The 27820-nt window shown below is 40.2% G+C and overlaps 1 long non-coding RNA gene across 15 annotated transcripts in view; it reads left to right on the plus strand.

The window, feature by feature from the left end:
• The window catches only part of LOC144245989 (uncharacterized), a 407049-nt gene that overhangs the window by 111468 nt on the left and 267761 nt on the right, over positions 1–27820 (plus strand). Inside the window, exon 1 of one of the 15 annotated variants that reach the window (XR_014954469.1) lies at positions 8830–12935. The exons of 12 other annotated variants lie outside the window; for them this stretch is intronic. This is a non-coding gene — a long non-coding RNA (uncharacterized LOC144245989). 2 more of the 15 variants (XR_014954459.1, XR_014954468.1) reach the window with 2 other exon arrangements.

The following is a 27820-nucleotide window of genomic DNA, read 5'->3' on the forward strand; positions in this document are numbered from 1 at the left end:
CAGTCATATCATCTTTTATACAATCAGCTTACTTAGGATAGCTTGCTCTTCATGGAACACACAAAATAAGATTTTTTGTTTGGTTTTGTGGCAGATTTTAGGTTGTGCGTATTGCATGCCTATCTCAAGTAATACTAAGAACTGAAGAAGTTAAAATATTTTCAGCCATGCTGAGAGATATTTGAAGCAAAATATACAATATAACTACACAGTGTCATTATAGAATAATGCAATAATATATTACTGAAAAGAGTCAATATTTTTCATAAAATAAACACTTCAGAAACTGTCATGTTCCTCCATGTGCATATCTGGAATATAAGAAAATAAAATAATTTGTAGCATCTTTTTTGTTTTCCACCAACTGTGTACAAGGCACAGAAATCTCTGGCCTGTATAACCATTTGAAGTGATGCACCTGTTATTATAGGCTTAAAAAAGTATTTAAATTTCATAATGTGTTTTTTTAACTTTTTTAAAAAATGGGTTATTTGGTGTTGCATATTTCTATTTAAGAATTTTTTGTTTGTTGTTTGTTTGATTCCTGAGGAACTAATTTTTCCTGAATATTTTTACCTTCTTGTACAAGAAACTTTTGTGTACAGCACACAAACGACCCTGTTACTTAAGGCTCTATGATTTTTAAGTGTGTGAATAAAGGGTTTTTTTCCTTTAAGGGCTGGAGGTAGGGTTCTTTTAACTGCTTCATATCCACATTCCAAAACCTATTTAAAAACCTGAGTCTAAAGTCCAGCTGACAATGAACTCTATTTTCAGCTAAAGCTCCCTCCTCCCCCACTTCGCCACACACTGTTTCTGCTGCTGGTCCACTTGTGATAAAGAGCAAAACTGTTGTTTGGCTGACATGCAGAAGGAGTTGTTTATCAAAAGGAGGCTATTCTAGGAGGATATGCTCTTTAAACAGAACAATGGGGATTTTGAAGATAACCGAATCAGTACTACATAGGTGTTAGATCTGTTTTAAATTGTTTCTGTGTTGGAAAGTAGGAGGGGGCCCTGGTATTTGGCTTTGAATCCCTGGCTTGCAAGTGTGAAATGGCTAAATCCAAATTAGCTGCCAACTGCGCTTTGTACTGCAGTTCTTGCTTGTCTGTAGGGCCTGGGTACAGCACCTGAGGAGTACAGGCTGGGAGTGCAGGCAAAGAGGCCTCAGAAAATCCAATTTCATTTTGTGATCCAGGTGTACTTTGCACTTCACCCAGGCTGGTCTGTTTTGGGTTTTTTTGATCCACTCTTGGTGCTGCCTAGTTGAAGCAGCAGTACCTAAAAGCAAGCCTACAGACAGACTCATCTTTGACTAGTTAGATCAGGTTATAGACATCCCCATTCTGTTGATATAAATTAATTGGTGTCTGGACATGACAGAGTTGTCAATAGCTGATAAGTGGGAAGAGAAACAAGGGAATTTCATGGGAAACTTAGTTTGGTGCAAAAGCTCAGCAGACATATGTGAAGCGTTTTTGTTTGCGCACGCCTTCTGCAGAGAGAATCTCATCAAGAATAAAGGTGACCTTCAAAGGCAAGGGAGAGGAACATTACATGTTCTGTCAAGCTCGTGGATGACTGTTTCTGTTCTTTCTGAGTTATGACAATCCATAATTTTCTCTAATGAAAGCTTTTCTTCAAGTATTTTCTCATATATTTTTGTTATTTTGGAATGTCATCAGGTACAACTAAAAATCCCCCTCTCTCCCTTACTTGTAGTGGTACGTATGTGGTCCATTTAAAAATCTCTTCCCAAAATTAAAAAAGTGAAGATTCCCTGTAAATCATGCAGTATGAACTCTGTTCCCTGCCCCCTGCAATGCCTCAATACATGAAAAGAAAAGGAGCAGAAAACTTCTCTAGTGCTGACCATATGCAAGTGATTTATTTATGGTCACACAGTGAATTGATTGCAAGAGAGGGATGATTGTCTCTGTTGGCCATCTGATTAAAGCTCAGCCTAAATATGTTTGGAAATTTGCAGATTGCTCAGGAGAACATTTGGGAGTGCCCACTCTTCTTGAAATGCCTATTTTGATTGATTACAGAAGGGGGAAAGTCTTTTTTATTCACCTGGTAGGCATCTCCTGCCCTCAAAATTCAGAATTAAACTCTTTTTGCAGCTGTAAGATTTCCTACCTTCTTCCTTCAATACAAATGCAAGCTTAAATTCTTTTAAGTGTGAAAAGGCCACCTCGGTGACCCCTGCCTAACATCACTGACACTGTTTGGCATTCTCACCTGAAGCCTGGATTTATTTTCTTAAAGATTCCCACTAGGAAAACCCCATGGAAAAACTAACCCTCGACAGCTCTTGCTGTTTTAGCTGTCACCTTTAAGAGGCAAGTGTGATGATGTGGAGATCAGGAGGGGCAGTTTGTTTATGCCAGAGCCATCCTTACTGTTTATTTTCTATTCTGTCCTGGAGTGATGCATTTGCAGAAGCTTTATCACACAGCCAGGGAGAAGAAGTGACTCCGTGGTTATTCAGACAGAGTAGGGATGTGCTTTGTGCAGCAAGGTGAGGGGTGTAGCCTGATTATCACAGTAAGTTTTGACAGAGACAGCGCTGTCAAGAGTGGCAAATAATGAACCCTTTCCCGTGCTTGCTCAGAGTAATTGCATTGCAGGGGAACACAAAGATATCTTGCCAACAGTGACAACCCTGTAGTTTCCTGTGCTGTTCAGTCCTCTTGGAACTACATAATGTGCTCTGCTGTTAAGTTTGCAGGTTTGCTTCATAGGTATGTTGCCTAAGACTTAAACTTATTAAACTGAACTCTTTAAGGGAAAGGGATTCCTAAAGAGGGTTGGGGTTTAAATTAGAGTATTCCAGTACAGACTTAGAAGCATATTGTTTACTTTTATGTTTGAAATTGCTGCCCTTGACTTTTTAATTTTTTAAATCTTATCTAAGCCAAGAAGCCATACTTCCATTGGCAGTGTGGTTTTTTTGGTTTTGTTCTAGTAACTCTTGACCTGCCCACATACTGACTGGGAATAAGGGTTGTCCTTGGTTATCACAATAGCTCATATACAGCGACAGAAGTGTTAGAAACCAGGTTTTATGACAACATAAAGTGTAGAAACCCAATTTAAGAAGAAATACATTCCTATACTTGAAATACCAAAAAATTTAGTGGAAGAAACTAAACTTGCAGTTTAAAATGAATGATAACTTACACAAAATTATAACTTGCAGTGCTGCTGAAGTCCAGTGAACAATTCTGTTATGTGTGTACTCACATCTGAAATATTCTGTGTTGAGCATCAATTACTGGTGCTTGAACTCCGGTCTTGCTTTAATGATTGGTTCTTTGCTCTCACCGATGTGCTGGATGGTCTTTGGAGACTATCACAATGTAAATAAATACAATCTGTTTGTTTCTAGCCTGTTAAAAAAGGAGTAAGCTGTATGTGTCAAAGAAGGGGAAAAGCTCTTAAGGATTCATTTGCATACCTTTGAGATGCAGGAGGTACAGGAAGCAATAGGTTTAGGGGAGGGCTAGCAAAGTCATTCCATAGGGGTATAACAATAGGGAAACATGTAGAGTGGTTAGATGCTGTTAGATTAGATTAGTGCAGATTTATTTGGCAAGTGGTGTTTATTTTTCTGTTAATCATATAGAGGTACTTAAAGCTTGTAGAAAAGGTCTTATTCCACAAATCATTGTGGAGAATGGTTAGTTTCATGGGTGGGTGATGGTTTTTTCTTTTTCTTTTGTTTTAATCCTTCCTAGGAAAGAATTCCTTTTTTTTTTAAATTAGAAATGCTAGACTAGAACTAGAAAATGGAAATGACAGAAAATTAGTACAGTCATACAGGTATACTGAATTTCTCTGCTGCCATTATAGTCCCTAGGCTGGATTTTTGTTCATCTTTTGCATTCATGATATTTTCTTCCTGTGTTTGCCCGTGTTATAATCTTAAACATGGTGAAATATGCTGACTCATACCAAATTTTATGTTTCAGCAAAGGAGAGCAAATAGTATTCACAGGTGGCTACAGCTAATTTTGTGTAGTTACTACCTTACATCATAGATGTAAGTCAGTTAGCTGTTTGAAAGTAAAATAGGAAGCATAGCATGTGCTGAAACAGAGAGAAAAGTTGGAGTTTCAGAGGGACAGCCTCTTCACACCATTGCCAAATCACCTCTCTCTTTACTTTGCATTTGTAATTATAAATTATGACACAAGTCTGATGGTTGCTGACAGCCCTCCTCAGTATTTGTGGTTTCCCTTCAATGGTTTTATTTGCTGTAGACATTTTCTCGATGAAATTTGCAGTGAGGGAGAAAGCTGGTGTTAGATGTGGCCGTGGAGCATCACAGAGCCGGACCAAGCAGCCCATGGCAAGGCTCCCATCTCTGTAGTGCACCTCCTGCTGCTGCCAGGGCACCCTGCCATAGGAGGCAATGCTTGTAGCCACTGAGAGCCTCTCACTTGCCTGGACTAGGCAATGGCTACTCTGTACCCTTGGCCCCCTCCCCCTGCTTCCTTCTGGTACCACACTCTTCCACTTCTTTTCTCCAGGTTTAGCTGCTTTTTTGTCTCTGAAGACTATGCAAATGCATAATTCCCTGTTTACAATCTCTCTTAATCCTGCTGTGAGGGAGAGCTTCTTCCAGTGCTTTTCTCCCTTGTAATGCAACTAGAGCCACCATTAACCTTACCTAAAAGCTCATGGTTGGTCACTGGAGCTTCTGACCTCCAGCCCCCTCCTGCCCTATACTCTCTGTCAGACACCCTTCTTTAACATGCACCTTCAGTGGATAAACAGAAAACAGGTTTCTACTCAGAGTGGGTGGAAAGGGACTTATATGATCTGTGACAAAGACGTGTGTTTGCCACTGTATTATTTTATTAGCATAGCCCTTTCCTGAATCCCAAATGCTGGCCTATTTGCCCATATTGGGTGGCTGTTCTACCTTCTCTATATTAATTTCCAGGGCAAATTTGAGCTATCTACTAAGTGTTGCAATAACTGTGTGTAGACTAGTACTTTCTGTACTTTACTTCCTGACTTTAGTTAAACTGTAGGATGGATTTGTATCTTTCAGCATTTCCTTTGACCCACTTTTCTGAATTAGTTTCCCCTGTCCCTGAAAAATACTGTCCTACCTCCCTTCTGGTTTTGCTATTTCCTTTTGTTTGCTGAAATATTTAATAAAAACTTGCAGCAAATAAAAATTGTATAAGTGGAGGAAATTTCATTGGCTGGACAACATTGAAGGTCAGATTTGGTGACCTTGGCTTTCAGATGTATTTTCCTTAAATTTTAAATGGATGCAATTGTCAAGATTTATTTTTCTTTCCTTGATTGAATTATTTGCTTTAGGCTAGCTGAATCTAAATACCTTTACTGTCTTGATGCTTGTGATGATGTCATTCACAGAATGTTCCGTAGTTTAATTGTTGCCTTGTAATAAACGAGTGGACTCCCTCTCTCTGAATTGGTTTTTTGAGGGCAGAAATGGTACACTCTAAATTATTTTAAAGAAAGAAGAAAGGAAAATGAGATGAATACTCTCCCTGTCCCTTCATAATTATCTCTTGAGCATGTGGTACGGTGTTGGAAACAGTGAGTAATCCTCACCTTCACAGCTCTGCCAGCCACAGTGTTTCATGTGAGAGATGGTGTTTTGCTGACGCAGGGCTCTGCTTACTCCAGTGGGTTTCTCTTTGTGCTTATTGAGATGCCAGAAAATCTACTGCATAGGTCATGCAGAGGGAAATTAATTTGGTGCCATCTTGTTTCAGCTCCTGCTTATCCTTATCATGTGCCTGTTCCCTCCTCCAGAGGCTGGCAGGGGCTCTGTGGAGTGGCCTGTGGCAAGAATAGCTGGGAGAGTGGCTTCAGGAGTGGCCTGTGACACAAATAGCCAGCAGAGTGGCTTCCAGCACACTGTGAGCAGGGTTGCCTCCCCTGCCCTGAGGGAGCTGGCTGGCTCCATCCCTGCCCTTGCCAGTGTGCCAGCCTTGTTCTACTCCCTCTCCTCTTCTCTCATGCTCTCAGTGCTCATTTAAATAAGATAGTCTTGCAAATGCATCATGGAAGGCTTAGAGGGTGACTTTAGGCAGGATTTACATGATAGACACCAGATCCTGCTTGTCTCTGTACAGTTATACCTGCTCTGAGTTTCCCTTAGCTGCAGGGAAGTGCCTAGAATTACAAATGTGACCGAGAGGAACAGGGCTTGCCTGTGGTGGTTAGAAGGGTGCACAGGATGGTTGTGTCAGGTTTGATACCTCGGGGCTACCTGGAGCCGTGTCAGTGCAAACCATATGTAGGAGGCTGGGACAAGTGTGGTGAAAGCCACAAGAGAATCTTCCCTTCTCAGTGTGATGCACCTACACCAGGGCTTTGTGGTATTGCAGCTTCGTAAATGTGGTTCGAGCACTGTAACACAAACCCCTTCCAGATATTGCAAATCATTCTTCTTTTGAAAGTTCTTCATTGCTCCAGTCTTCCCACACCTTCCAGCCTCAAATGCCTTACCTAATTCTCTAGACAAAGCATAATAAATATTGCCCTCATTTTTACATCTTCTGTTTTTACATCTTCTGTTGCACACACTCCCTTCACTATGGGGACCATTTATTTCCATGTATTACCATCCTTTTGTATTATTTTCCTGCTTTCAAGGTATATCTACTGTTTAGCACTCTCCTAGTTCACACCATTGCTCAAAAGTGACATCTTTCTCTGTTTCGCATGAATCTGACAGTGTGAAAACTGCACCAGAAACTTAACTGTAACCACCTGCTTCTTTCTCTATAATTACCAGTAAGCAAGTCCACTGTAAGTTATGTGTGTCTCCACTTTGGATGCCAAAAAGACATTGATAGCTTCTGAGTCAATCATCTGCTGGTGTGACGTGAAAAATATACCTCTCACTTGAGTTGGAACCTTGTCCTTCCCTCGTCTCTTTACTGCTCAAGATTTCATGGGGTAGCAATGATAGCTTGGATACAGAAACACTCTTGGGGGCCATATGTAGATACCCAAACTTGTCCTAGTCCTAGGTTTGAAAATAGCTTAATTTCATAGAGCTAGCTAACTTTGAAAATGCTCAAAGTCTACACATGCCTGGATAAACTTCAGAGGACCTCTCTTAGTTCTTATATTAGCAGTCTAGTTCAATGGTTATGTTAGTGACCTTTTTCAGTGCAAGAACTCATGTTATTTAATGGCAACCTAGAGCATTATTATAAACCTCTTGACTGTTCCGTTTTTTGGGGCTTTGAAACATAATCAAAAGTGGATTTATCTGATTCTAAGAGATGAAAGAGTTACCAGCCTTAGGTTTCCTCCCTTATTTTTGTAGGAGGTTACTGCCAGAGTAAACTGAAATTGGAGGTGGTTTATGATCATGCTGCAGCCTGTACACTACACTTGCTCAGGAGTTTATCCAGGAGGATCAGCTGATCCTGCTGCAGGATGGTGACCTCTGGCAGAGACACAGGACAGAGACAGCTGCTTCTGCTCTCCCAGCTAAACCTGCTTAAGGCGGTGGGTGGGAGTTGTTAATGCCATTATTTGTTTAATTGTAGGGCTAATAGGTTTGTGTGTGTGTGTGCACTTTATTACAATAGAATACATTAAAAAGAAACAGAGGAAAGATTGGGTGTGCTACTTTGGGAGCTGGTTTCCAATTGTCATTCCTTTTTATTAAAGAGACACTAAAAGGAAAGGTAACCAGAAGCATATTTTGCTTTAAACTCTCCTGTAAAAAGACAGCTCACCCTGAAATGTCTGGTCCCATGGGGGTGTGTAGTGCTTTTAGGAATACAGGGCAAAGGTGAATTTTTAATTAGCCTGGTCTTATTTTCCTCCAAGTATAGATAGGCTTAGCTTTCTCAACCTTAGTACTTGAAAATAGGCAGCCAAGGGTGCTTTGGGAATTATTTGCTCTGGAAATCTGTTAGAAAAATGGGAATCCAAAAGTTATTTCTATTTTAATAAAGAAAGGATAAAGTTTTTAATAATGATAGCCTTATGGAAGTGCAGCTTTTCCCCTTTCCTACCTCCCTCCATAATATCCTTAATAAACAAAACAGAGATAGAATAAATACTTCACAGGCTACCGCAGGGATCACAGTGGTATTTTGTGAGGTGCTGTGGGAACTATCTTGTATGCTCAGGCCCACTGGGAATCTGCAAGTGATGGTCCTCTCAGGAAAGAAGCTGAGGGCACTTGGCAGTGGAAAGTGTCTTGCCCATAGTGGAGATGGTGAGAGAATTGGCAATGAGGAGGCGACTGGTCATTCTGCAAGGCCTGGTCTAGGGCCAGTTTTCATTTTCATCTTGTCGTCTTTCTGTTTTTCTTTCTCTCTCACTTTTGTTATTTATACCAATGAGCAAATGTTGCTTATTTTTAGCAGCCTTTCCATTTTGCTCAGGCACTGATCCTAAGTAATGGAACGCCTATGGCCCTCCCTCAGGCACCATTCCACCTCTAATAAGAGCAAACAAATGCAAGCTTTGGTGTAGGGAGTTATTGATTTTCTTCCAGGCAAGTAGGTGTTTGTTATATATGTAAAAGGTGCCCATACATACCATGTGTTACTCCAACACATTATGAAATGGCCTGGCATAATCTGCCTTGGGCCCTTGGTGAAAAATTGTGTTGTGCATCTTCATAAAGAAGCCTTGCAACTTGCTTATTTTAGAGGACATAAACCTCCCACTAAGATCACAAACACATCCAAATACACACACCCATTTCCATTATTAGAGCAAAAGCAAGGTCCTCCCTCGAGTGCAGACAGTTCCAGTTCTGGGAAGCAGATGGATCAACTAAAAGAAGCAGAGGTAAGAGTTGTGTAGACAGGGGTAGATGCTGTAAGCCCCACTTTTTTCCTTTTCTAATTTGGATCTTATATCGGATCTTAATTTTATTGAAGAGTTGCTAACACTAGGGATGCTGGAGTCCTGAGAGAAATAGTTATGGGAGGGCTTCCACTGAAGTGTGGATGTCCAGCCAGCTCCTGCCACACAGATTAGCAGCTGGCAAGCCACAACTTCCATTAAGTCTCCTAGCAGATTTATGTCTTCTTTTCAATGATCTTAGAAACTACCCCTTGTCTAAACCCCTTTAGGATGGAAAAAAAAAAGTAAGGAAGGGAGTATCCAAGCTGAGATGACAAAGCTTATCCTTTCCTAGCCCTACTCAAAGCATATCCAAAAGAACTTCAGGGTGAAGAAGCAGCATCTACATATTTAAGTTGCAAGGAGGGAGATGCAGATAGGTCTTGCCTATCCATGCTTGTCCCACATTCCCCTCAGGTACAAGGGATTTTCTGGTAGAACAAGAGCTTTTGGTCATCATCATTGCCTACTTTGCATCAAAAGTGTTTGTCTCTCCTAGACACGTTTGTATTGCTTTTGGTGAAGCGATTTCTAGCTCCTGCCTGTTTCAGTTCCAGCTGGAAGGAAAGCACATCCCACACCCTCAACGTTCTTGAGATCCCACCAAGCCCATAGGCAGAGCTGCATAACACTTGGTTCTCTCAGTAGAGTCTGGCTTAGTTAAAGCATTTCCTGTAGATTTTTTGTATTCTCAGTTTTCAGTCTAGACTGCTTTTGATAGGGTTAAGAGCCTACTTATGTGCATGCTTATGCTGGCAGAGGAGACTAATTTTCTGCTAATGGAAGAAGAAGAGTAGTGGCTGGGGAAATATTACTCAGGTACAGCCAGAGCAACCAGTGGACCTGTGCTTAATTTACTAATGCCATGTCTGTGCAAGTATTGTTGCTTTTGCCACTCCTTGGGAGTCACCATTGACTGCAACTGAAATATATTGGAGATGGGGAGAAGAAGGAATCTTGTTTAGGTAACAAAGTGATGGACCTAAATGCCTTTTTTAAATCATAGATCTTTGTAGTATTTCCACCTTTTCCACTGTTCCAGTTGCTGATGGATTTATCTGTACCCTGGCATATCCCTCAGCTGAAGCAAGTCCTCTCTGTGCCAAGTCCCTGTTTTGGTACTGTCATTCAAGATCCAGCTCTTAGTAACTATTCTGAACCTGGTGAAAGGGGGGAAGGTGTCTATTCTGAAGCTACTCTTTTAAATTTAGCTGTATTTGTGTGCTATGATCTTCATGCCTCTGCCCCCAAATTACTAAAATTGCAACACAGTTGTCCAGGGCTTATTTTTCATTAAACGACTCTTATAACTGGTATTCCTATTAATGACTATCTTAGTCTGAAATGCAGCAAGATATTTAACATGAGTGGGATATGATACCCACCTCAAATAAATACCGTGCTACATCAGTAGATGTTTTCATATTTTCAGGTAAGCAGGCTGGTGTTGGAGAAAAAGGTTAGTCTATTAACACCTCTGCTCAAAGCAAGCCAACTTCCTTTCTACATGGAATAATTATTTTTTCACATAAGCCCTTACTGCCTCTGCTATGTTTGCACTTGTAAGTCTCAAACATTGCAATACAGATAGCCCTTTATGAGTGGAATCTGAGATCATGTGCCTGCATTTCAAATTTAAAATTGCTGTGCATGGGCTACCATGCACTGGCTTGTGAATGTTGTAAGTGTAAGGGCTATGGATCCATATTTCAGATGTGAGAAGAGTAGGGCCTTTTTTAGCACTTAAAGCACCCATATGTGCAGCTCATAGTTATGAGTGCCTTTGGCAAAACTTTGTAAATTCTGTTAATTCATAGCTGGCATCTCACCATCTGTATGGTCAGAATTACATATAAATATGTATCTATCCTACACATAACACAACTATTTAGAACATCCCTACAGCACAAAAAGGAAGTGAACCTGGGCACAAAATTAACTCTACCTTTGTGAAAGACTCGCTGGGGAGAATGCTGAAAGGCCTTTTGTCTGTCCCAGTCCAGGGCTCACCAGAGATTTTAGGTGGCTGGCAATCTGTGTTTCTGTTTATACAATTCCAGCAAGGACTAAGGGTCTTTAACCAATCACAGTTCAGACGTAGGTGGTGGTGGGAGGAGAGATTGTGACCAGCATGGCAAGGAAGTACAGAGATAGGAAGGCTTCTATCCTGGATTTGGGTCCTGGGGCTTTCACGGATAAAATGTTGCAGCTGGAGTTGTAGAAGGTGAAACGGCACACAAATTTTTTGGTTTAATCATCTTCTAAAGTCATGCCCAAGGCTGGTTTACAGAAGATGAAAAAAGCTAATGAACCCTGAGGAGGACTGATCTGCAGCTGTCCTCAATAGCTTCCTTGAAGGAGGTCTTTTTTCATTGCATATATAACCACTGCAGCTGTGTCTTTGCTGCTCTGTTATGCTCATTGCTGGAACTATCTCTTAAAATTCTGGCCAGCACCTGAAAAAATATTATTATTTAAGGTGACATTAATATCCAGGTTCCAGCCACAATTTTGAGCTGGGTACACCACAGTTGAAATAGGAGAGGCTGTCTGTGCCTTAGAAAGATTATTTTTCTATCTGCAGACACTTAACTTTGAAGGAGGAAATGGGTGAAGGCAAGGTAGCTTTTTTAATCCAATGTGAGCTGGCTAGACAAGTCAGGGAGATTCTTAAGAGGTGTGAGATTGCAGTAAGATTGGAACAATCTGGTAGAGTCACAAAAAAACTGATTTAAAATTCTCAAACTTTTGTCATTTTGTACTCAGTAGCAGGGCTAGGAGAAGTAGCTCAGGAATGGAGCATAAGACTGAATTTCAGCTTCTCTTGGTGCTGTTGCTGCAAATTCTTGAGTACTGATATATACTATATACCATTGTGCTGGTGTATTCTGAAAAATGTTGGTCTTGCACCAATAGTAGGATTTACAAGGGATGTGCTCAAGTGATCTAGAGTGACTGTAACTATGCTGGTGCAAGAATTTGAAATCAGACATTGAAGGGGCACATACACAAAGAAAAAAGTTGCATTACCAACATTTGTTAATCAAAATATCATAACTAGCTTGGGGTAAGAGCTTAAGGCTGTCCTCTGTGCTAACAGGCCCATGCAAAGAAACTGGTGAGCTCTGAGGTGAAAATTGCAAGCTGCTGAATGCAATGTTCAATACTATGGCTATGTTTTTAAATTACTTCAAGCAAGGAGTCCTTTTGTCCTATGAAGTCTGAGGTATTGAGATGTTTTGCAAATATTACATATTTGTTTCCGTTAATATGTTATTGACCAGTTGGTATTTTGAATAAAAATAATCATTGCAAGAAGCTTTAAAAGTTAACTCTTTACAAGTGATCATTTAATAATACTTAAAGGCAGTGAAACCTGAAACATTCAGTAGCTTTAGCAGTAAAGCTGAGGAGTGTATCTTCTGAAATTCTCTAACCTTCCTGTTGCAAAAACTGAGGCAGGGAATTTATCTTAAGCAAATGCTTTTGAAAAATCATCCTTGCTAGTAATTTCTTTTTTTATACACAGAATAGCCAAAAGAAGGGGAAAGTTCATGAAGAGGAAAAAAAGAATATTGCAACTCACTGCTAGAGGCGTTAATACAACTCTAACGAACCATAGCATTTCCAAAGCATAGCTGGCAACATTACCACCCATCTGTGCCGAGTGGGATGTGCAGGCAGAAGTCAGGGCTGAACACCCTCCACCTGTTTGCAGACAGTAAGTGAGCACACTCTGAAGTTACTCAGCGTATTCGCTCCGTCTTCGGCAGGCTGGGTGATGTTGTTACCACTGCTTTTCTGCTGTCTCATATCTCCTACCGCCATGTGCCAGCTGATAGGGGAACTGTGACATACCACACCCCCGTGGCCAGGAAGGGGGTCACATGGACTGGTCTCATCCAGAGCACTTTAAAGAAACTGATAAGCTCTATCTCATTTAACTTGGCCTTTGGAAGACGCTTGTGGAAATTTCTGCAAAGGAGGTGACATCAGTTGTTGTCACAGCTGCTGTGTAAGTCTGCAAGGCTGCGTCTGTTCAGTATCTGCCTGGGGTGTGTATGTGTGTGCAAGTAGATATTGTTCATAGATTGCATTTAAATCAAAACCAGTCCATATGAAGCTGGCAAGAACATTCACTTGCTTAGAATAGGTGCATTACCATCGGGACTTGAGGCAAGGATGGAGTTCATAAACTTAATAAAGCACAAAGACAACCAGTTTTGGAGGGCTGGCGTGTACATTTGAAACAAACCTTCTCCCTGGGGAATTCCAAGTGTTAGCATGTGGGACATACTCCAGCTGCTAGCTGCTCAGACTTAAAATAAACCAGGCAAAGTCCCATATTCAGGTTCTACCAACTGAGGCAAGCTGCTATTGCAAATGTTTCATCTCCCTTTTTCTTCCAGTTGGGTCAGAATGACAACAAATATTTTTGAAAGGGCATTTAAACCCTTAGTATTTCACACAGCTTTCCTTGTGCTTCTCTGTAGTGATGTGTTTCTCAACACAGTTGTAAATTTAGCAAAGAATCTGGTTTGTACAGGTTTACATACTGTCCCAGGAAGGCTGGAATTAAAAAAACAGGGTGAGAAGGAGTATTTCTAGCTTGTGTGACAATGACATTGCTACCAATGCTGCTTTCCTAATCCTATGTGCTTTAAAATCTCAGCATGACTTCATTTACAAAGAACTATTTGCCTTGTTGAACTGTGGAGACCCTTTTTCTTAAAGAGAAACACATGTGACTTAAGGATGGCTGCTTCTTTTTTCTTTCTTAACATATTGAAAAGGAAATAATTTAATGTGTCTGTAGAAGACTCCATAACAGGATTTCAGGGGAAAAAAAAGATGTCTGGGAGTCGTATGATTGTTTGACAACTAGAATATTAATAACTTTGAGGAGGTCTGAAAATAGCCTATAGTACTCTTTACTTTGTCTTGTGGTTTGAAATTTACTTCAGGACTTTTAAAGAATTTTATTTTAATAACTCTCTGACTATAATTTATTTCCAAGGTACTGAGGTACTTGGGAGGGGTGGGAAACAACTTAATGCAATTTATGCAAATAATGTCTAATTTTTTTTTCAACAGTAACCTATGTGAAACCTCATTCATCAAGACTACTCAGTTTTTCTGTGATAAAACCTGTTGTGCAATGTAATACACAACATTTCGGAATTCAGTGCTCTTATTACTGTCAAAGCATAGATAATAGACTCTACCAGCCAGCTTGAAAAGTTTACACAAGTGACTGACATGACCAACCTTCCTTCTTCTTCTCTTCTTCCTTTAGACACAGACACACAAATTCTTGTTCAAATCAACAGGCTTATCCAGGATATATTTATAAGGGTGAACTCTGCCAGGCTTTGGTTTGTCATATACAGTGCTGGGAATATCTTTTGAAGGTATCCTGAACACTGTGACAGAAGTATTTGTCACTCAAACTATTTATAATTCTAGGAGTTTGGAGGGCAGATAGATGTTTATGTTTTTTCATATGAAATGGCACTTAATGCCTTTTGCACAAAAGGCATTGGCCATACCTGTATGGACACGTCAGGCAGATCTGGACCATGCTGTTTTTGTGAAATGCCATGTTTACACCCCAGACACACTTCTGGCTACTTGATTGACCTTTCTGTCTCACAGATGACTTTGTAGCTCTGTGAATGTCAGCTTGTTGTCAGCTGGACCCCTAGTTTGTGTGGATGATTGGAAGAGGTGAGTGCAGGGTACCTCAAAAAACTGAAATTGTTGTCCCTGTAGCACCTCCATTATCAGATCTTTAAGGGCTGTCAAGCTAATAAAATGATAAGCTCTAGTATTATGCTAATTTCTTTTTTTTTTTTTTAATTTTTTTATTATGTGTAAAACTATACTAAGGCCAGTTAGTGTTTGAGAAATAAGACTGATAAGCATCACAGGCTTTTTTCTTTATTTTCATTACCACCTCAAGCAATTAGTTTTGAGGACTTGGCAATGTTTACGTGCAGGTTATCCTTCCCTCCTAGTCCTTCTTACGTCTCTTGAATTATTCTTAACTCTGTGTTTCTGGGAATTATGGGCAACGTATAGACACAACGCCTTCAGCAGGCACGCAAGGAATGTTATGAGGGTAGCAGGCTTCTGGTTTCCCTGGTCACTCAGAAGATTTATGTGCCAGTATAATAAGAATGAATGATTAGCTGTTGTTCATTGACAGAGACCTTGTGAGTCTGTCTGTGCACAAGAGGTTTTGGGAATTGATAACCTTTGTGCTTCAAGTTTTGTTTTGAATAGATAGAAATAGAGAAAATGGTTGTTGGTAGATGTAAAACTGAACAAAGTGAAGGGTATTAGACAAGTTCTGGCAGTAAAGCTGAAAATCTGAGTTATTTAGACAGCTGGAAACTGAGTTGGGATATTTTCATTATTTTGGGACACAGCATTGATTTTTATAGAGTTACGGGATGCTCCTGCCTAGGATTTCAGTCTCTTCTATTTTTTTAGGTCTCTGTGAGACACTGTGATGTATTACAGCTTTAGTCTAAGCACTGCCCAAGTATAAAATGAGGGACCAATTTTGAACTCTGAAACTGAGAAGTCTCTAGGTCACTCTAAAGTTGCCCAGAGACAAGGCAAGTTAAAGTATCTTTTTTTGCCATTCAAAAGCAAGATAAATCGTTTATAGACAGAACCACTATTACTACTATATAAGTTAATCACTTCAACACCTTTCTTATATCATATCAAGTTAATGACCATTTTGTGTGTCTGGTATACATCAGGCCCCCTGTTGTAAAGTCAAGGTTGCATGAGATAACCCAGTTTGCATTAGTAAATGCTACAGAACACTATATTATTTTGACAATTATCATAAAGCTACATAAACCATACTTTTAAGATTTTTTCCTAAAGGATAAGAAGTAAAGATTAAATACTTAACTCTGATTTTCAGATATATTGCATACAGCTCCCTCAACTTCATATCATAACAGCAAATTATTGAGAACCTAAAGAGAAGAGCCTACTTTTTTTCCTTTTTTTTTGCTTTTATACACCTAAAACATAGCAATCTTTAGAAGAAACCTAAGAATTCTCTCTACTGCAACCACATTAATTCCAGAAGAAACCTTTGCCTTCTTTGGTATTTATGTTTTCCAAATATCCATTTTTTTAAAGTTTCAGCTTTCTCAATGGTTCCAGCAGCTTCATGTTATAAGATTTTGAAGCGGATTTAAAATACAATTATGCATTTTTGCATTTTGATCAAGAACTCAAACTGGGACTTAGGGGCTAATGTCCTATTCAAAAGTTACCCATGTGCAAAAAATTTCTTCTGAAACATATGGGAAAGAAATGGGTGCCTTTACACACATGCCTGGAAGGTAATTGGAAATCACTGTGCTCCATTTTTCAAGAATAAAAACCATAAACCCCCCTCCTGGAATGGCACAAAGCACGCACGTTTTTCTCTCTGAAAGGCATAAACTCAGCGTTTCTATGCGTACCTATGATATGGTGGTTGGAAAGGCATTTGGAAGCATTCCCTTAATAGTCACATCACCCTCCTCCTATCTGTGCTGGCTGTAGTGGAGACAGGGCATTGTTTACCCCTGTGCTGTTGTATAGCAACTCTGGGAGTCGGAGGCATGGCCACGTGCGGTGCTTGGCGCTGGCACCAGCCCTGTGTGCGCTGTGCACAGTATGGACAGGGATCCTTGTGAGCTGGGCTCTGCTGCAGCCAGCAGAACCAGCCCGAACAGCTCTGTCCTAACTCATGGTGCCACCAGGGGAGAAGGAAAAGGGACAAAACTCCTGCTTATCTTTCCTAGGTTTGTACCTGTGCCTCAATGATTTCATTCAGCCCTGAACTAGTAATGGAAAATCTTGCGTGGCTACAGCTCAATATATCATAGTCTGTGTTTGTAACTGAGTTGGCTTGAGTTAACAGTACCTTTAGAGATACACTGCTTGCAAAATATGCACCACTAGCCAAAGTATGCCTTTTATCAAGATGGGTTAGGAATATCCAGTGCTTCCCTACAGGCATGTCACTACCTGTAGGTGAATTTAATAACACTAGATTGTTGTAGTGTGGTTTTTACTGGCTTTTTTCCTTCATTCTTTTGAATCTATTTACCTAATTTTCCTACCATCAAGAGAAAAACACAGCTATGAATACTTGCAAAAGCAGGGTCAGATGGTGAGACTGGATTGAAAGAAGGTATTTAGATTCTTCGGATGGTGCTCAAGAGAGCTGTGGGCTCAGCTATGCTACACAGCCAAGTACACTATAGAGATCCCTGAGCTAATGCCATGATCGGAAGCTCTGTAAGTGTTGTTCTGTTCTCCCTGGGCTAATTAACAGAGGTGCCTCTTAGCATACCTAATTAGCTCCGTTCCTGCAGCATCCTCAGGGGCAGGCCTAATTAGCGTGGGTGCTTTGCTATACAGACATGGCTATATTGCCTCTGGGATCTAAGCTAGCATCCGTGCATGGCATTGCAATGTAGTGTGTAGGCAAGCCAGTTTCCTCAAAGCTACCTCAGGATCTCTAACAGCCCTTTGCTGTGCAGACTTGCCTGCTGCATTAATGAGACCCCAGAAGCTTATGCAGGGAGAAGGATAGCAACTTGGGATGTTGGCTAGAGGGTAACATTTTGGGCCACAGATGTTTCAGGATGAGTCCCAGATTAATTTGCTTTTACTTTACATCTACTTCTTACCTTCACCTCTGCATCTACTTCTTACCTTTTTATTAAAAACAGTGTAAAAAATAATCCCCACCTGTGGTAGAGACAAACAAATAGGCCTATATTGAGACAAATGAAATCTGAACCTGCTACCTTGCAGCTTGCTGGTTTTTGCTTTTAGCAAAAAGAAAGTTATAAACTAATGAACTGGAGCATTTCTAAAGTGTATTTCCCTATTGCTTTGGTCAAATAATAATGATAACAAAGTATTCTTTATGGTTTTACAGACACTGCTCTCTCTAATCTTTAAATGCTTTGCAAGCATGAGTAAGCACAGCTTCATATGAGCCCGTGATAAGGCAATACAATGATTCCCATAGTATGAGCAGTAAATCTGAGATGTGAAGACCAGCCAAAAGTAACTTGCATTTATTAGAAAGAACATATCCTCCCTGGTGTAACTTATTCTTGCACCGTGCATCTCAGAATTTCCTTGTACAGACATTTTTCTTATCAGGACTATTTTACCCCACTGATATCAATTGATTGCAGGTTCAGTTTAGCTGAGCTGACTTAAAAATGTTGTATTGCACCATATGAGAGTTGCAGAAAGCTGGCTTATTATTCACAAAGGGGCTGTACACTGTAGAGGGCTGATAAACAAAAGATCCACTGTTTCTGTCTTCTGCTTACAGTATCAGTAGCAACAGGCTGCACTGATACCTTCCCTGATAGCTCAGCCTTGCACAGAAAAACAGTGCCATTTGTGGCTGGAAATTTTAGCTTCTTCATGGAGTCTTCAGGGGCTCAGAACCTCCCAGGAGCTCAGTGGGAGACTCTTCCCAATAAGTAGAAAAGATCTGTCAGAGATGGCCTAATGTGCTTCTTAATCTTGTTTCACTTTATTCTCTTCATTCTAAAAACCTCAGAGGTACATAACACACAGCTATCCAATTTTCTCTCCTTCCCACAAGGAGAGCCTGTGGCTACACCTGCGTCGTATCTGAAGTGATCTTGGGAGTTGTCTGCAGTGCTCACTGTGTCTTTGCTGTGCAGTGCTCTTGCTGCCTATAAGCTCAACCTCCTCTGGCAAATGATGATGCCCATTTGTGAAAGACTCTCTCTTTACTGGGAGAACAGAGTGGGATGCATGGAAGTGACCTGGCCAGGCAAAGGGAAGTGGCTGTAGGAGTTCCTCTGCAGCCATGTGTGCTTGACATGCACAGATCAGCAAAGAATGCACACCAACAGGTAAAAAAAATAAGACAATCCCTACCCACGTCTTTAAATGCAGCCTCCAGGATGGCCTCTGTTTGTCTCCCTTCCAATAGACACTGAGTTTCTGCAATATTTCTCTAGAAATGCAAGAAAGAGAGGGGTGTATTGCAGCTTAAATCACCCTGTGACCAGTTCTACAGCCACCTATCAAACCTTGCAAAAGGGGTGTAAAAGGGGCCCATCCTCCTGACCTTCCTGCTTGGATCAGTTGTAGTTAGGTACAATGTCTAAGTTTTCAAACAAGCGATGAGCAAGACCTCCTAGTTAGAGCTCTGTACAACACCCTCTTCAAAGAAATGACTTCTGGCTTTAATGGATGGATGGATGCCATTAGTGAACAGCATTATTTACATGTATGGATCCTCCTTCTCAGAAATCTCAGAAACATTCCTGCTTGAGCTATGTGCAAAAGAAATCTGGGATTAAAAAAAAAAACCCTTTCTGAGCAGAGAGAAACAAGAGACAAAGAGATGTGTGTCTCAGCAAGACTTCCACAGAGAAGCCTCAACATGTGTGCAAGGTGAAAAAGAATAACAGGATGACATCAGCGTTGGCTGGTGATGGGCAAGGGAGGGCCCTTTTCATCACAGTCTGGCAGAGAAACACACAGCTTCAGCAGAGGGAGGAAGTACAGATCCTTACTTCAGAAATATAAATCCTCTTTTAATAAGTGACTGAAACTGTAGGAGCTCCTAAAGATAGACAACTTTCCTGCTCCTTGTAGCTTTAACACTTTCCCTGCATGATGGAATGCTGCTATTGCTTTCACTTTCCTGCTTTACTCTGCTGTGCATTTTGGGGAAAGCAAGTGAGCTGTGTTACCTAACACAAAGAGGGCTCCAAAAGGTCAAAAATCATTGCCAAGACCTGTGCCAGAAATAACTGGAAGCCAGGGAAGTTGCAGAATGCCCAGTGGGTGTATGATCCCATGGGATCCACAGAGTAGGGCTTTTAAAGGAAAAGGCACCACGTTCTTATTGGCAGTAATTTTTTTTTTTTCTTTTCCCTGAGGCTTAGGTTCCAGTAACAGATTCATCTTGCCTATTTTGAGAAATGCATTTAGTCACCTAAGCCCTGTCTATAGTCAATGAGGCTAAATAGGCATGTCTAGAGGACAATTCATCCCATGTGTGTTACTTTGGAGAGGTGGGGGTGGTGATGGTGAAAATAAGTGCCTCTGGGAAGGGTCTGCCTGCTCCAGCTGACCACACAGGAAGGCCAGGGAACTTTCTGGGGCTGTTTTTTGTCTGGTAAAAATTTAAGTATTGAAGGACTGCCTATGGTTTTCATTTGGCTGAAGCAAGGAAGTGCTGGAAAATACAAGAAAAATGTTGAAGCCCTGAACATTAACCAGGCATCACAAAAGTGTAGGTAAGGGTCCACACCTCTGAATAAAGGATGCAGATAAGGTAAACACTCATAAATCTAATATACTTGTACAATTCCCTACAAGACCTGAACATAAGATAGGAAATCAGTATTTGTACACTAGTTTTGGTCTATTACTGTTGAAATTGTGATCAGGTTTAGAAGCAATAACAATTTACAGAGAATATGAAAATTACTTTGTAGCACAGATAGAACATAATGAATCACCTAGTGCCATAATGCAAAGTTTTCCACTCCTGTCCTTATGTTTTATGCTGATATCTGCAATTCACCACTCTAAACAAAACAAATAGTTTTTTATTTACTTTGTGCAACAAAAGTCAAGGCTAGTTTTCATAGGAATATTTAATTTTAATGTCAAGATAAGAATGACCAGCCCAGGTTCTGACACAATTTTATCAGTGCAAACTAATGTATAAATCTTGTTTCAACGACACTTGCCCCAAATAAAAAGCAGGTATGCTAGCACAGACAAGAGATTTCCCAGTCTAATGCATCCCAGATGATTCCAGTCTGGGCATATCTGTGCAATCTGAGACTGGCAACTGTGCCTTGCTCTCTGCTGCTTTTGTTGGAGGCAGTGGCCAGACGAGGTGCTCAGCTCCAGGCAAGGCTGAGTCTGCTGGGCTCTGAGATGGTGCAGAATTCTGCTGAAAGGCAAAGGGCTCATGAGAACAACTCGATTCTGTGCTTTTTCCACCAGTGGCTAATTTTAGCAAAACTGTCCTTAGCACGTGTGTGTGGGAGGGCAGACATTTCCTTCTTTACATGACCTTTGTATAAAACTAAATCCAGAGCGGTGATTTTTCTCTCCCTCCCCTATTTTCAAATTTCTAGAGACTCACTGGTGGGAAAAAAAAAAAGAAAAAAAAAGGTATGGAAATCTGTGGTTTGTGCAAAGGAGCAAATTTAAATAGGAAGCAATTTAGCAGAAAGTTTCTTGCTGCAACTTGAAGCTATACCAAAACATTTGGTATAATGTCCCAGAGCTGTTTTTCTCCTGTTCTGCTCATGACTTGATTTGTGAGTTTAGTGTGCCTAACAGGTAGAACTCTGGGTTGGGACATACATTTTTGTTCAGGCTACAATTCCTTCCTGTGCCCTCTCTCTGCTTCTCCAGCTTCCCATGGCAGCAGAAAAATTAGGGCATGTGTGTAAAGGAGCTGTTTTCTTCCTCGGCCCATTGTGCTGGCTGAATGACTCATAAACCAAACATTGATAAAATCGACTGACAGTTATTTAAACCTGAGGTTTCAGGTTGAGGAGTAACAATGCAAACATAGCTGGTGAGAGGCTGTTTGCAGTGCATGTGTTTGTGTGTTAGAACTTGAGAATTTTGAAGGGTTGTTACACAAAGTTCCATAAAGCAAAATTATAGGATGATACAGGCAGTCCATGTTAAAGTGTCTGTCTTTGTGATGCTATTGAGGTGTACCTGCTTCTTAGGTACCCCCAAAAAACCTGCAGCTCATCCCTGAGCTCAGCTAGAGAAACCTCTAGTTTTTCTTGCAAGCACCTTTTGTTAGTAACAGGATTGTTGGTCAGTTGTGACTACCTCCTGAAAAAGGAAGGTTTGAAATGCTAGTTTAAAAAGACATTACTGTTGTGTAAGTACCTGCAATTAATTAAGCTGTGCCTGGGAATGTTTCCATTTGGGCCATAGTCTTCTCTGCCCCAACCCTGTAGGGCAATCTGGTAATTTAGGAAATTCTGGTCATTGCAGAAGCCACTCCAACAGGCAGGCTGCACACAGCCATCCACTTCACCAGCTGAAGGAGGCAGCTAGCACAAATCAAATGGGTCATTTGCAGGGGGGTTCTCAGATGTGGCCACAGGCAGATCCCATAGTCTCATTCTTTCAACAGCTATATGAACTATGGTGCTGTCAGAAGTGTTTAAATTTAGAAAATCTGGCTTGAGGGCGTTTTTGTTTTTATTTATTTATTTACTTATTTATTTATTTTTAAAAATCTGATTCTATTCCACAACTTCTTTCCTGTAGAGAGAAGAGATTTGCCTTTCTGCTGCTGAGTTATCTCTTTCTGGTCTTACTGCTAATAACTGATACAGATACCTGGATGAGAAAACTCTTATTGAGACCAAGACTGAAGAAATGAAACACCAGGGAATATACAAAGCCAGACAGCAGCAGACAGGAACCTTCTCAGTTCTTGTCCTTTCCTTTAGCAGCAGCAGGAAATGGAAGAGCCTTTGGGATAAATCCTCACTTTTCTTATGTTTATGTCAGTGTATCTTTTTCCAGCAGTTGTTCACTCTTCCTTGCCACCAGGAATTTAAATATGCATATGTTTTCTAGGAAAAACTGAGATATTATAATTTATATTTTATTATATTTTGTTAATATAGGCAGCAAGATGGCTTAATTTAAATGTTGAAATAGGTTTTTTTACATTTGCTTTTTGGTTTGTGGAGAAAATCCATCCAAAATCTTTACATTAAAAGTGCCACTCTGGACAAGAAAAGAAAGTGAGGGTCTGCTTAGGCAGTCTGTGGGTGATTTAATTATAGATGGATTACTGCATTCAGTCCTCCTCCTGTAGTGATTTTGACTAATTTTTCTTCTTTTGGGTGAAAGTGGAGATTTTTTTTCTTAAATTCTGGTCAGAAGTGTGGGATGACATTGGGAGGATCAGTTGGGTCTTCTGCCTATAGACCTTCTCCCAGACTGTGATCTGTTTGCCTGCATCAATTGGCAGCACTGATTTCATTGTGTTAGCTACATTACACTGAATTGTATATTCATTTAAGAACAGAGAGACTTTGATCACACTGACATGTGTGACCTTTAGGCTTAGTCTTTACGGGGTTATTAAGTTAAACTGCTTAAAACCTTGGAAACATTTGTAAACGAGGTATATGAACACACAGAAATGTCCTAGAACAATTTAGAAATAGTATAAATAGTGTTTAGAATACCATACTCTCAGTACATTTACAATTCAGTGTTTGAAACCAAGCTAATTAAGTTTAAAACTGGGCACAAGAATTCATTTCAATCACCTAATCTCCCATTATGTGTTCATAGTTCATCAGAGGACTCATGAAAAATTCATAATTTCCAAGAATAGGAAATTCTTAGAAAAAGCTGCAGTTGAACACTGGAAACTGCAAGACAAAACTTAATCAGGTCTTGTTTGTACAAATCCAGTTCAGTTGATACAATTACAAAATGTTCATTCCTGTTGTGTGAGCATGACCCAACTGAGATATGAAACTGGAATTATTTTTCTGAAACTTCATACCAATATACTTCACAGCTGTGTCTTTTTATCTTCTAGTGTTGTTTTGGACAACAATATAATAGAAACCATACAGACCTCCAACTCTGGTTGCTAGCTGTAACACAGCAACATCTGTAAAGTGATGCAGCTCAATCTCCTGACTTTTTCCATGTTACCTTCCTTATGTTCTGCACTGAATCTGAGTCAGCAGTACCCTGGCAGCCAGGAGGGCCATCCCTGTCCTGGGGTGCATCAGGCACTGCATCACAGCCAGGCAAGGGAGGGGACTCTGCTGCTCTGCTCTGCACTGGGGCGGCCTCGTCTCCAGTGCTGGGGGCAGTTCTGGTCACTGCAGAATGGAAAAGACATTAACCTGTTAGAGAGTGTCCAAAGGAGGGACAAGAGAATGGTGAAAGTCCTTGAGAGGACAGCTGAGGAGCAGCTGAGGTCGCTTGGTCTGTTCAGTCTGGAGAAGACTGTGGGGAGACCTCATTGCAGTTACAACTTCCTCATGAGGGGAAGAGGAGGGACAGGCACTGATCTGTGTTCTGTGGTGCCCAGTCCAGTGACAGGACTCAAGGAAATGGCACAGAGTTGTGTCACGGGAGGTTTAGGCTGGCTAGCAGGAAAAAAAATTCACCCAGAGAGTGGTTGGGCACTGAAGCAGGCTCCCCAGGGAAGTGCTCACAGCACCAAGCCTTACAGAACTCAAGAAGCATTTGGACAATGCTCTCAGACACACGGTGGGATTCTTGGGGTGTCCTGTGCAGGGCCAGGAGTTGGATTAGATGATCCTGATGGTTTCCTTTGAACTCAGTTATTCTATTATTCTGTGATTCTATGCACAATATTTTCAGGTGTTTCCCCAGAAATTGATCTTGCTTGTATTACCTTGCAGAAATTAAAAAGCCACAACTCTGGAAAGTAGACAAAATCTTCATGAAAGTTCTCTGCGCTTTCTTTGAATGATGAAATACTTTGGTTTTTTTAAAAGCTTGTTAGGAAAACCCCTTCCCAAGGACTTAAAACTTTGTAATCCTCAGTCTGTATAATGACAGATAGAAGGGAAAAACACTTTAATGACCAGGAGGTCATCAAAGTTACTTATTCATATATAGATCAATTGGATGAGCTCTGTTACATGGGATAAGTGATAAGAATAAGATGCTCAGTCCAAGTGCTTTGAACAAGTTATGTTTTATCCCCCCTGCAGCATCAAATAGTTATGGTGTAACTGTGGCTTCCTCCTCCAAAGTGTTTTGTTCTGGTTTTGTGCAGTATGAATTTCATAGGCCATTCCCTCTCAGTGGTAGGAAGGGAATTTTTGGTGAAATTTATGTTTGCTTCATAGGAGTCAAAGTTGTGCACAAAATTTCAGTCTGCTTTGTGAGGCAGTGTCAACAACTTAAAGTGTGAGTAGTATGTTTATAGTAGATTGTAGTGATGCTGAGTAAGTGTGTCAATAGAAAAGGATTTCCCCAATCTGGGATATATTTCTGGACTCCCAAGAATTGTAAAAACATAGTAATAATTTTCTATTTGTGTGCAACCTAGCACCAAAATACAGGAAAAGAGCAGAAGGAGTCAAGGTGGAGTGAGAGAGTTTGGTGGTTATGCCTGGTTTGACAGATAGCACATGTTCTGACAGAAATGCCCTGAAGAAGTGAGTAAGTAAAATATTTATCAAAACTTCCCTAAATACCAAGCATCTCATGGCGGGTGAATACTGATGTAAATCAGGGTGACTTACGATAACTTGATTTATTTAATTATTTCAAACTTTTTCTCAATATTTTATTACAGTTCATTTGGAAACAGATTACAAAACCTTTCTAACAAGCTTGTCATGTGAATTTCCTGTGCAATCAATAATTAATGATAGCTATAGCTGAAGCAAAGCTTTCAAATTCTTTAGTATTTTCTAATCATATTTAGCACTAAATTTTATTGTTGGCGTTTCTTGCAAGTGAGGTGCTGCAACTTCTTGCATTTACTGCTACATGTTGCAAGTCACATAGAGCTTGGATCTGTTAACTAGTAAATAATATTGTCACCAGGACTGTTCTTTTTCATTATTCCAGTTTTTCGAAGGTATGGGTCTTCCTCTGTGGCTTTGAACCTCTTAAGTCAGTTTTGTTATTTTTGTTGAAGACCACTCCTGGAAAGATTTCTGTTTGTTCTCCCGCCCTGGGTAGTGGGGATGTTAAAACAGGGGTGCAGCTGTTCATATGTATAAGTGGGAAAAAATATTTAATTTTGAACACAGCTAAATCCCTTCAAAGACTGCTACTTCTCTGCTGAGCCAATGTGGTATGTGAGCTGGGCTTTCCCCAGAGATGGGTAGGACTTCCATGTTAGTGCTAATGAGATTGTGGCAGTGTGGGACCAGACTCGGAGCATACTCTGGACAGGCACTGGCCATGTCCAGTGTGAGCAGCTCCTTTTTCTGCTCTGGAAGGTGGGGTGGTTGAGGAGAAGGAAAGAGCACGCAATCAAGGAGAAAACAGGAGGAGCTGAGCACATGACAGAACTGAACTTGGCAGTGTTACAGAAATGTGAACCAGAAGAATCTCCTAAACACTCTGCCAATGTTGGTTATGTGGGTGGGAGCTCAGGTGCAGGTGCAGTATCCATTCTCCACGAGGGACTGACCTACAATTGCCCCTTATAGTTAAAACAGAAAGGGGAAATAACTTGCCCAGTTAAGTGCTAAAGGCACTCTGCAAGTGAGGAGTCAGGTGAGCAAAGATTACTAGGATGAAAAATTGATTATGGTAATATTGGGATACTAGTAACGCAGAATGTTACATAGAAAATGAATGCCATGAAAAACACTAGAAGAAGTACAGTTTTAGTAACAGAATACAACTGCATTATATTTAGCAGATGCCTGCTAGAGTACTTACTCTCCCACCTCCAAGATTTGCCCCCAACATAAAATCTGAGAAGAGATGAAAATATGCTGCTACTAAATGTTCTGTTTAACAAAATAAGAGTAATACTGATTTATTTATCTTTAATGTTGTGTCCAAAATGTTGTGAAAGATCTGATACAAAATAATTATTCCTGATGTTGAGCCTAAGAGATTAAAATCCTGTTGCTTCTAGCCTTATCTCCCTCCTCAGAGTGCTTTTAACACAGGCTTTGGCCAAATCCTATTTATGTTGGTGGGATGATTTCTGTTGCCTTCAGTCAGGTTTTTCTAGGAATGCACATTATCATATTCTCTCATAACATTTAACGTCAGGTTTTAAGATCAGCTCCAGTAGCATGGCTTGAAAAGTGACAGGAATCAAGTCCTTATAGCAAAAAAAGTCCTATAGCAAATTTTTAAATATTCAGGTATCAATATTGAATTTTGACCATTGTTTGTACTCTCTCATATCACCTACAGGAATGCCAAGTAAAACTTTATACTACAACTGCAAATGCTGTAGTTTGCTTCTAATGGTTCTTCAAGGCTGTGAAATGATTTATTAAGACAGGATCTGTATCAAAGAGATTACAGATCAGAAGTACTCTGGTTAAAATATTTGGCAGTCCATGTTTGTTTCAAGATATATTAAGAGACTAAAAGAATGATCTATAAAAAAGAAGTTACTGTAATAAATAAAATATTTTTCTTCTTAAGTGTTACTAAGAACTTTTTCTCAATTATACATTTCACCTCTTCAAAGAATTAAGGAATTACATAAACACCTGCACAGTTCCCCTTGCAGAAAATTCTACAGTACTGCCAAATGAATTCCAGATAAATCCTTCCTGTTTTTCTGTCTCACTGTGTGTCAAGATGATAGCTAGCATGTTATCCAGATCATTACTTCAATCAGATAGTTTATTTTCCGGGTAGATAACACCTTAGAGACACATCATGAAATTGAAACATAGCAAAAACTTATAACCTAGATGTAAATTACCGGTCTTAGTTTATTTTCCGGGTAGATAACACCTTAGAGACACATCATGAAATTGAAACATAGCAAAAACTTATAACCTAGATTTAAATTACCGGTCTTTGAAAAATTATTGAAGTGGCCCCTAACCTAGTATGTATAATTTTTTCAGGTCTCACAGACCCACCTATATTTAGGTGTCATGAAGGCCACCTAAATTTATAAAGGGTTCTGAGTTATCTCAAGATATATACACAAGTGTACCTAAACATATGTTGCCTAGATCCAATACAACAAACTTTGGAGCATGTAGACACACTTTAAAAGACTTCTGCAGTTCATCAAGAAGCCAAGGCTTTGACCATGTATCCTCAGGTGACTGGTTAGGTAATATTTGTCCACCTCTACAGAAAAACAATAGGTTTGTATAGAGAATTGTGTAAATATTAGGTATGA

This window comes from Lonchura striata, chromosome 3 (assembly GCF_050655825.1).
Source record: "Lonchura striata isolate lonStrDom1 chromosome 3, ASM5065582v1, whole genome shotgun sequence".
Lineage (NCBI taxonomy): Eukaryota > Metazoa > Chordata > Aves > Passeriformes > Estrildidae > Lonchura > Lonchura striata.